The 11,902-nt window shown below is 29.0% G+C and overlaps 1 protein-coding gene across 1 annotated transcript in view; it reads right to left on the minus strand.

The window, feature by feature from the left end:
- Nucleotides 1-11,274, minus strand: part of LOC107456145 (FMRFamide receptor-like) — a 56,626-nt gene extending 45,352 nt beyond the window's left edge. The window contains exon 1 of the mRNA XM_071186724.1: nucleotides 10,993-11,274. The gene's annotated coding sequence lies outside the window, so the exon portion shown is untranslated. The remainder of the gene's footprint in view (nucleotides 1-10,992) is intronic.
- Nucleotides 11,275-11,902: the final 628 nt, after the last annotated feature.

The following is an 11,902-nucleotide window of genomic DNA, read 5'->3' on the forward strand; positions in this document are numbered from 1 at the left end:
GTTAGCTTAATTTTTGTTAGTTATCCTTTAATTTTACATATTTGGTTTTTTAGTTATCCTTTGTTAATTTGTTTATTAATTGTATAGCTTACTTTAATGATTAGCTCTTACAACATTTTTTAAAATTGTGCGTCATATACAATTTAAACACTTCCATCTTATTTTAAGATTGTTAGAGACAATGCAATCGCCGACAAAGGTGTTCACGTGGTTAAAGCGTGGAAAAATTATAAAAAGTATGTTATATATATATATATATATATATATATTTCGNTCCTTTTCATCAATTTGTTCCATCCTTTGGAACAAATTGATCCAACTAGCTAATATTTGTTCAAAGTTGGTGGAGTAAAATTATTCAGCACAGGAGGGATGGTACCCCAACCTTGTGCTCCGTCCATCAATCCTGCGATAAAACCAAAGCCTGTTATTTTGTTACATCCCTCCTACGTATCCTGGCGAGAAGGTTTCGTGTAAATCCCTCATCCTTTTCTCTTTCTTATCCTATTTCTCCCAGTAACCTGTGTCTTTATAGCAAATATGACATCCTAATACTTTGCGAGTCATCATCAATCTCAATAAAAGCATTATAATTTTTATTGTATCATTTCTAATATTTGGCGGCACATTTTAAGAATTTGGTGGCACACAAAAGTGCCGCGGCACAGTGGTTGAGAATCATAGCTATAGAAAATAATTGTGACTGGCTGTATATATGAAGGAAAAACAGCACAAAAATTGGATTGTTCGTTCGGTAGGATGTAGGTGGAACTCGCTATGCAACTATCATTACCTGGTGAGTTTCAAGGTCGTCATGATCTAGCTAATGAACGAAGAGATATACAGTGAAATTTACAAAAAATTGGTAAATTCAATGTTATTCTGAAACGTTGACTGAATATAAAGAGTTAAATTATCGATAAGAATTTAAATTATTTAGGATATTCAAACCATCAAACGAGTATAAAAACTAAACCATGTTAATTATAGCCAATCTTAAAAAAAAAATAGAAACGGCGTGACGTTCTCAATTTTTTATTAATTTTAAGTATGTAATTAGATCCAGCATATATGTACAGTGTACGTAAGAGTTTCTTTCATGCAGAATATTCTTCATTCGAGAATTTTTACGAAAAATACATGTTGTTATTGCTAATTCCCATCTGGTCTGACGGGGTCAGACCAGATCAATAAATCCGTTGACATTAAGAAAATCCGAAACCAGAATGGGAGAGGAATGAATGTCATTCCAGTCCAGCCCTAAACAGTTCAAGATGTGCTCAGGTGATGCCTGATTTTGTTGGCATTTAGGGCAAAGAGGAAAGATCTTTTGACGAAAAATACATAAAAATATTGATTTACAAAGAAGACCCTGCATATGTCATTTCCCAAAATTATTTGGTACTTAAGAGTTTTTCAGACGTTGCTTTCTTTCAAGTAAACTTTTGATCATTTGAGATTTCAAAATAAAATTATAATAAGTTAAAAATCATAAAAAAATAATTCAAAATTATCCCAAAATTATCTGATTCTTAAGAGTTCTTTAGACATTATTTCTTATCACGCAAGCTTTTGTTCATTTCAGATTTCAAAAGAAAATAATTTGAAAAGCATAAAAAATAATTCAAAATTATCTCGAAATTATTCCCCATAATTCCTAAAATTATTTGACTCCTATGAGTTTTTCAGACGCTATTTTTTTTCACGCAAACTTTTGCTCATTTGAAATTTTAAAAGAAAATTGTAATAATAATAATAAGTTAAAGAGCATATTAAAAACGATTTTAAAAGCAAAACCTTTATACTACATTTTATATTCCAACATAATTGTTAGGGACGTGAGAATTTTTCCTATAATATTTTTTTACCTGCGAATTTTTGTTCTTCTGAGGTTTTGTACTACGTAACCTTAAAAGAGCATACTTTAATAAACTGTAATAAAAGAATTGATTTACAGAATGATTTTTTAAAAAACTTTTTCCACTATCTCATAAAAGTTGTCGCATAAAGTTATTAATATTTTTATTCCTTCGAGCTTACTCCGATAAAAGATTTTGTGCTTACACGATTATATCTGTTTGAGTTTTCATTCGTGATAGAACTTTTATCTACAGTATTTAATAACCATGAGTCTTAGAATTTCGGTAAACCGTTAACTTATAAATTTCATGATAATATACGACTTATATCTTATAAATGGCATGGCTAAGATAATGCCACTTAGGATTTTATCCATGAGTGAATTTGTTCACTACACGGAGAAAAAAATCTGGTAAAATTACGGTACTGTAAAAATATTTCCGGTGAAAAAACCTAACATAAATTGGGTTGATAAAACTAAAATATATGGCATTTAAACTATTTATTTGGTACTTTTTCATTCATAAATGAACAGTTTACCGGAAATTCTGGTTTTCAAAATTATAATTCTCATTACCGCGCGTTTAGTAAAAAATACAAAGCTAAAAAGTAACTTTAACCGAATAAAATGTCTTTTTTTATGCTTTGCTCTAAGGTATCATAGCAAAAATTCCAAATTTTGCCACATTTACGAAATTTTAAAACGTATCATAAAACCATATTTTGTTGTAGATTTCATCTAACTCCTTACCAAATCGCTTTGGTAAAAGTTACAGAGCTTTTCGGTGCTCCCTAGAGCTATAAATATGGTAGATTTTAAACATGGCAAATTATAAACATAATCAAATTACGGTATCATGTACAGACAATTTGGGAGCATGATTCATAAAATTCAATTTACCGTAAAATACGTTTTTACCTTAAAATATTATATCGTAATTTTTGCAATAATATTTATTTAACTAGTGTGATTCAGTGATTTTATGATATTTATTGCTGCAAAGATTACGGGATATCAGATTTGCTGTTCCGCAACTTGTTTCGTATCAAGTTAAGGTAAAAAAGTACCGGCACCGGAATTTTTTACAGTGCAATTTCTGATAGTTTTGACCTTACTTTTTTTTCTCCGTACAGAATTTTTCTACGGATTTATTTTAAAATAACACTGTTAGGCTTTTCCTTCTAAAATTACGGTAAAGTGATTGGCAGTAGTCTTTCCATCCAATTAAACGTAAAGTTTGCGCTAAAGAGTATAACTAGTATGGTTAAAAAACCATGAATACAAAACTTTACCGTTTTTTAACCATTTATTTATAGGCTGTTTTTAAAACCATAAAAAAGACATTTAACTGGACATTGGAGTTAGTCTTTTCGTTAATTAGTAGTCATAAGAGTTAGATTGCGGTTGAGTTCTATCTTATCAAATGAACCACGAAAAGTTGTTTAATTAGATTATCTGATTGTTTCCCCTATCGTAGGAGGTAAAAAATACTAGACTTTTTTGAGTTAAGCAGCTTTATGGTGCAGCCAGCCATGGGTGAATGGAAGTCTCTTAATATAATAGTCCAGGGTCACACATTGGAGAGTGCAGGGCACTGGAAGCTCTTTAGGTGTTGAAGAGAATGGAGGAAATATTGTTGTGTCTACTCTTTCACACGAACCCCGTTCTGTCGCTAGATTTTATTTCCTCCGTTGAACAGCCGATCCAATTTTGGGTTTACGACTACTAATGTTCAACTCTGTTGTTTGAAATATTTGATTGAGTTATTCCTGAGAAGTAAAAAAGCTAAGACTCTGCCAAAAATGGTCATTAGAAATAAAATGCATTTAGAGGTTTCGATAACGTGTTTAAAAAGCTCCATAATTCAGTTTTTTTTCTTCATTCTGATAGAGATGGCATATTCTTTTTAAAAATTAAATTCATCAAATCCTATACATTTTTTAAAATATGAATTATTTAATTGATAAACTAGGATTGTTTCTCACATAAATTTAAAAAATTATATTGTCTTCCATTTAGATATAAAAAAAATATTCATTTATTTAAGTAATTAATTCTTTCAATTTTTGGGTTTACGACTACTAATGCTCAACTCCGTAGACTTGTAATTTTGAACCCAATCTAAAAGACAAGGAAACTCCTGGATAAAGTATTGGGAGAAATTTTGCCTTCGTGGAGGACTTTTTTGTTGAAACTAACCCGCATTTGCGTTACATGGAGAGGAACACCACGAGAGCCTCCCACGGTTAGCCTGACGGCACGGGGACTTTAGCCCAACCACGCGTCTGCCACCGAGGATATTTTACGACAGCACTATGGTCGGTGAAAGCCAGACGCGAAATTCGTATCGACCAGCTATTGCTGGGATTCGAACCCGGTTCACCTCATTGGAAAACAAACGCTCTATCCCCAGAGCCATCATGGCTCTCGGTCATGAGATTGGCAGATTAGCCTTCTTAGTTATAATATGCATCCAGCTGCGAGGAACGAAGTTTTTTCATTGGTTGTTGCCGTGATAAATTTCTGACTGTTTAACAATATTAGATTAAAGCAGTTAATAAACTGTTTTTATCACACTTAACAGCTTGAATACCATCTTATTTATGATTATTTGGCTGTTCTGTTTGAATGTGTTAAAATAACATTTATATAAATTTCTATTTAATTATTTTTCCGAGAAATTACTGACAGTGCAGAAAGAAAATGTTATGGATCCGAAGGGCATTATTTATTTATAGCACAGAATTAGAAAGTTGTTTTATTAACATTACGATGCGCAACAAAATATAACAAAAATATAACAATATAACAAAATATATCTATTGTCTCATAACAGTTCTCTGCCAAGTTAAATATTTTCGCACAAATTTTTCACTCCCTCGAGCTTATGTCGATGTTAGATTTTGTACCCGAATGATTCTATGCATTCTTTCGTGCTAGAACTTGTATCTACAATATTTTGTAAACGGAGGATAATACTACAAATATTTTACCCACGATAAAATTTATTCCGTAGAACTTTACTTTAGAACTCAACTTAGAATAATTTTAAAACGGGTAGAAAGATATTGTTAAGGCTCTTAAGGACTTGTATCATAGGATTATAAAGAATCCTGGTTGTAGCACAGGATTATAATGTCGTTTTATCAACACTCATATGCGTTACAAAGTATAAATACTTTAATCTATATGTATAAAAATAAATACCTGTCCGTCTGTGGATGTTTGTGTGTTTGCCCTTTATAAACTTTTAAACCATCCGATCGAAAGCTATAAAATTTGGCACACAGATAGTTCAAGGCATGATAAGAGTCATTGTCGACGTTAGAACATTCTACGACAAATCGTTCGAGAGGGATCAGATAAAAACGAAATGGAATTTTCAGATTGGTTAAGTACTAGCCATTGTTTAAAATTTTAGGTATTTCATTAAATGCAATAACTCACATATTTAAAAAAAAACTTACATCAGTGGTATTTCTAGCTTATAGCTTTATTTGATCAAAAAACGAAAACGCGTGGCCTACGTCATCAAATTTATATTTTTAAAGTTATCTTATACCACTTTTTTTTATAATTATTTTTTTACAATGTGCTTCTAAAAGAGTAATTATTGAAAATCAACGGTAATTGAAATTTAAAAAAAACATTATTTATGTATTCAAAAGCAAAATTAATAGGAAAGTGGTTCTGATTCGCTTAGGAGAAACGTAAAAAAAATCTCCCTACTTTTATTAACTCCACCGATTATTCACTAGTTTAGGCAACATATGTATATTAAAATAAAAGAGATAGGCTATACACTAAAATTCAAAATTAATAGAGTAAAAGTACTTATTCCTTAAAAGGAACCGAAAAAAAATCCCTTGCTATTATTGACTACAATGATGTTTAATTAATGTTGGTAATATGCATTAGTTGAATAAAAAAAGCTACGTGCTATAATAAAAAAATAAGCTATGCATATTCGAAATTCATTTATAGGAAACATAGAAAACCTTCCTACACAAATGTCGCTTTTTTATGGTATTGCGTACTGGTATTGTTTTAAGTGGGGCTTTGATATGAGTTCTATAACATGTTTTCAATTGTTTCAAAAAGTATTTTTTCCAGTGGTAGCAAAGATAGTGTATTATTATTTTAATAAAAGAACTTTTTTTCTCTACTGCTTATAAATATTTACTTTAGGGTATTTCATTAAATTTACTAATTAAGTGATAATTTTATTGCTGTAAATTAAAGGAAGAGATAGAGAAATGGTCACGCTCTAAAGTTCTTTTCAAATAATGTTTTTATTTTACGAAGAAAAAGTTTGTAATGTACCATAATAATGCCTAATAAGAGACATATTTTCGCGCTAATTTTTCCTCCTTTAAGACAGCACTAAAAATGCATAAAAATATTGATTTACAAAATAACATCCACATATTGTCCTCCATAATTGCTTGGCATACTTGACACTTCAACATTATGTATATTCTTCCATGGACTTACAACTATTTATTCGAAATTTGAGAAAATGCGCAATAATATTAACTTTTAAAGCAAATAAAACTCAGAGTACATTCAAAATTCCATTAAAATTGGTTTGGACGCGTAAATTTACATTAAAGAATTCTAAATGCAAACTTTTGTTATTTTGAGATTTTCTTCCAAATTTTTATAAAAATATTAATTTATAATTTTTTTTTTAAATTTAATTTTTTTTAAACTTTTTCATCTGTCTCGGGACAGTTGTCTGGTCTCTTTGAGCTTATACGAGTTTGAGATTTTGTACCTGAATGATTTTAAACCATTAATAGCCGTTGAACTGTAATAAGAACTGTTTGAGATTTTGTTCGGGATGAAAAACCCCACCCAAATTTAATAAAAATTAATTATTCTCTTAATTCAAACAATAAATTCTATCAATAAGACCAATGTCATAAAGCTGCTTAAGTAACACCAAACGGCTTAAACAAATGCACTGTAAAATATTAGGGATCAAATTACTGTTTATTTAAAAGTGGAATCCATTTTTAACGTAACTTGTTTCAGAACAAAAAATCTGATTTACCGTATTTATCGCAGTAATATTTACCGTAACTTCACCGAATCATTCTAAATAAATATTTATCTAAAAAAACTAAACTCAGTAGAGTGACAGCTCACAGAGGGGCGAAGTCTACTCTACCCATCTCAGTTTTCTTGACCTTGGGATCTGGGGTGCAGGAGCAGATGTTCCGGTTAGGTGGTCAGCAGAACGCGGAACCCCCAGTGTTTAGTTTCCAAGCATGCTTGGCACTCATTTATCGACCCACGGAAGGGATGAGAGGCTGAGTCAAACTTACCCGGTCCGAGGATCGATCCCAGGACCTGTGGCACGGGAGTTCTACCACTCAGCCACCTGGCGTCAAATAAATTTCTATCATTGTAAAAATTATGGTATAACATTTGACTGTAAAGGTAGATTTTATATGAACAAATGGATTTTACGGATGATGCTCTCAAATTTTCGGTGGAATCTACCGGAAATTGATTTTAAATTTTTTACAGTGTACGAAAGTTTATTACTACTTGACTATTGTATGTGCAAGAAAATTCTTCTCATAAGATAACTTATTCTTTAAAAATTTACTATAGAATAATTTTAAATCTGGCAGCAAGAGAATGATAACGCTCCTAAAGACTATAGCTGGTTGTAGCGCCAAATTAGGAAGTCATTTTATCAACACTAAAATTACAAAGCATAAATTCTTCTTTCATATTTTAGTACTTCCAATACATGTATATATAATTCCAAAGGGAGCTTCCAAAACTACAGGAAAATGATATTAAAGATGCAAAACTTAGATGCAATTAGTCGCAGGCAGCAATTTCAGATAGGAATTGCTTGCATTCCTCTTCGTGAAGGAATTTAGCTTTAAGTAACTATTTTAATTGAACTGGCGTAACATCCTAACATGTTCGTAATCATCCAATTAGCTCAGTTAAAATATTTTGCTAAATACCATCCAAATAACTTCTTTAATTCGCATGAAATTTATTTAAACTATAAAAAAAAAAATTAAGTTGACAAGTTTGCGTTAAATACCGCTTTTGTCATTTGTTTTCCGTAATAATGCGATTAAAAGAAGTAATGAAATAAGTTTTTGAACTAATATTTCCTCTTTGAACTTAAACTTAACTTATATAATAAAATATTTTTTGTGTTCAATATGAAAAATTTCGCTTAAAAGTATCACTCAGGATACCAGTACATTTTCCCGTTAAATCAGTTTTTACCAGAACATGTTACTGAAAAAATATCATATCTGATTTGCTATAATTTATAATTATATTTTACGCTGAATGATTCTAAATAAATATCTATAACCATAAAAATTACAGCATAACATTTCGATGTAAAAAGGAAATTTACTGTTAATTAGATTTTACCGATGATTTACACAAATAATAGGTATTTTATAGCTCAATTAGATCCGGAATTTTTTACAGTGTAGAAGAATAATTTTAAGACATGGTGACAAACAGCAGAAATGAAGAAAAGTGCTGTTTGCTTAAAGTAAAAAAAAAGTATTAAAAAATTATAATTTAAAAAAAAAGAAATTTTATCAAATTGTTGGATTAAAGAAATTATGACGCCTTTTTTTTAAATCATTTTTATTACTTTATTATTATTTTATTTACAATAATTATTTTGCTGCGTTACTTTAGACTTTTAAACATTAAAATATGATTCGGTAATATCAAAATAATTCGAGTTGCGTTTTTTATTATCAGTTGTTCGGGAGATAATGAAATTTTTTCTACATTTCACTTACATTTTTTACTTTAAATATAGTTTCAATAAAATTTACATCAACGCTAAATGATTTTTCTGATTTTTGTCTTTTCATAAGAGTTTTTAGCCCCTGCTTGCTTAGCTCACTAACTCTGACGATTTCGGCACAATTTCTTTTCTTGAAAATAAACAGATTACTACATTAAAATTAATTTCAAATGAGATATTTCAAAATCAATTGGGAGATTTTAAAACTTTTTTTTGGTAATTGCATATAATTGAGTTTTCAGGCTATGGATACTTCCAAGCCAGAAGCTGAACTGTATCACTGAACACTAAATTAATCAATTGTTGCTTGCATCTTTGCTATTGGACAATTCATCTTTATCAATTCATCATTACTATGTGGCAAAATGAGAGATTTTAAAATCAATTGTGGGATTGAAAAAATTTCTTTTTGTATTTACATATATTTGGTTTTTCAGATTATGGATATATCGAAGTCAGAAGCTGAGCTATGCCTCTGAACACTAAATCAATCCATTGTCGTTTCCCTCATTACTTTTGGGCAATTCATTTGTACATCATGATGGAAATGTATTTCTATAGGTTGTATTAATCATTGATGAATTTCCTATGGAGAGATAAGCAAAGTGACGTCAGCTTAGAGATCTTTAATTCCCGATTCTTGTGAGATAAATATTAAACCTATTTATTTTTTTTCAATAATTAGTTTTACTTCATATCCAATTCTGTTTTCCAAATTCTTATTTATTTTTAGTTACTCTAAAAACTCGTTCAATGTTTTTTGTTTTCTAGCAATTTTGAGGAAAATTAATTTCCAATAATGTTTTGTAATTTTTCAACTGTTACTTAATTACGTGTGTTAGTTATGCGCAGTTTTATGTAATGTTTTTTATAAAAATAAATATAACTCATTTACTGTTTAAAAACTGTAATTGTAAAGTGGTAAAATAAGTTAAGTACAATATTTTAAATATGTTTATCACAGAATTTTGCGTAATAAGGTAATATCATTGGATTACATTATAATAAAAAACACTGTTTTTAGTTTTATAACTTTAATGAGGACTGGAATATTAAACAAAATCAAATAAAATGATATGAAGTGATAAATAAATATTGCAGGTAAGTATTTTTAAAAATGGGGTAAACAGATAGTTTACACACAAAACATATATTTACATTTTTTGCTAATTTTGTGCTGATAGTAACAAAAAAATATTGATAAGCTTTTTAAATTAAGAATGCTAAATAAGTATCATGCTAAATAAGTATTTGGCATTTACAATAAGAAACGGATTAAGAGCGATATGATCAATGATAAACAAAGAAAAAATTTTATATAGTAGAATCTACTGTTCATATGTGCAAAAAAGAAATTCTTTATTTTCTGCAGTTTTTATTGATTTTTTTAATAATGTCACTCGAATGTAAAATGAGAGAAAAATGGAGAAATTTTTGAAATTATCGACAGGACAAAAAAATTATGAAAAGTGTTCAAACTTGCCACAATAATTGCTTCGTAATTTTATTATTACCTTAAATAAGTTTTTAAAATTGTACTAAATAGAAAAGTTACACAAATACAACATCTACAATTCTACTTTTTAAAACATTGTCCATAACTTTTAACCTTAAGCAATAGTGTTAAAACTATAATTACTTGACTTAAAATTTTATTGATGCCTAAATAATTTTTAAAATCATACAATATAATATCATAAACAAAAAAAACTGTTGCTGTATTACTATTTTAAACTTTGCTCATAACTTTGAACCTTAAACTTTACTGATTAAAAACTTAAAGAAATTTTTTTATAGTAACATTAAAATCTTGAATAGATTCTTCATAATTTTAATGCCTTAAATATTTTTTCTTTAAAATTGTATCAAAAAAATAACATGCATATAGAAATATATAAAATATTTCTGTTAAGACGCTTGCTCGTATCTTTTAACCTCATAGTTTACTGTATTGTTTAAAAACTTTTAAATCAAATATTTATGGCAACATTAAATTCAAGAATAGTTGCTGAATAACTTTAACTTTGCTTTTAAAGTCATACAATAAAAATAATAAACATGTAAAAAACACTAAAAATGATATATAACAAGCATTTACATAAAAATACACTAATATTACTTAATATACTTTTAAAAGTAATTTAAAATATTATTTTTAAGAATATATAAAAAGAGAAAAAATGTTTGAAAATGTAACGGTATATACTCATATATTTTATTAAAGTCGTGTTACATCTGTGTGAAATAAATTTAAAGTTTACAAAACATTTAAAAACTAAAATATAACAATATTAAATTTTTAATAAAAGTATCTACTTACTTATAACATTCCTAAATGGAACGTTTGAGTATTTGCGAAGAAAACAAAGCAGTCTAACAGGACTGAAAAGAAACACTTAAAAAACATTTTCAAAAAGAAAAAAAACGTAAATATTATTTACGCAGCGCACAACAAAATAACAACTCTTCAGAAACTTTAACTCATGCATTTCTAAAAATTGCCCACCGCTTCATTTACCTTACTTCTACAAAAACACACGCCTGAGGTAACATCTTTTGAATATGTTCATTGGTGGGCTGAGAGAGATGCAAGAAGAGAACATCCAGAGCCGCATCATTTGAGTGAAGAAACTGGCAGCTAGGATCAACCACCAGGGGGCGCTTGGATCTTTTCCGAGACGATGACTTCACAGCATACTCCTACAAAAGTTTCTGAAGTGTTAGAACATTTCGGAGCAACAATTTCTGTAGATGCAATTGTGTTGTAAGGAGAAGTTTTAATTGGAAATATAATGTTAAAGGAGGCGTAAGCAAATGGTTTTAATCATTCACCCAGTCCCATTCATAAATGTTTGCCAGCTGAACAGAGTTCATTCATATTTTAAGAATAGGTTGTTTTTAAAACTATTGAAATCATTCTTATTTTGTTATTTTAACAATAGATTGTTTATAGAATTGCTTCTTTAACTTTTATTTTACGCAGAGTAAAGAATTCGCGTAAAATTAGCATAATTATGGTAATGATACTTTTGATAAAAAGAAACTTAATTCTGGTTAAAAAAACACCCACAATTATGGTATTTAGATGATTTATTTGGTAATTGTTTAGTTCATATGGTAACGATTTATGAGGCACTCTGATTTTCGATATTATAGATCGTATTACCTCACATTTAGTGAAAAATACAAAACTGAAAAGTAAATTTATCCGAATAAATAGTTTTTAATTA

This window comes from Parasteatoda tepidariorum, chromosome 10 (assembly GCF_043381705.1).
Source record: "Parasteatoda tepidariorum isolate YZ-2023 chromosome 10, CAS_Ptep_4.0, whole genome shotgun sequence".
NCBI classification, from domain to species: Eukaryota; Metazoa; Arthropoda; class Arachnida; order Araneae; family Theridiidae; genus Parasteatoda; species Parasteatoda tepidariorum.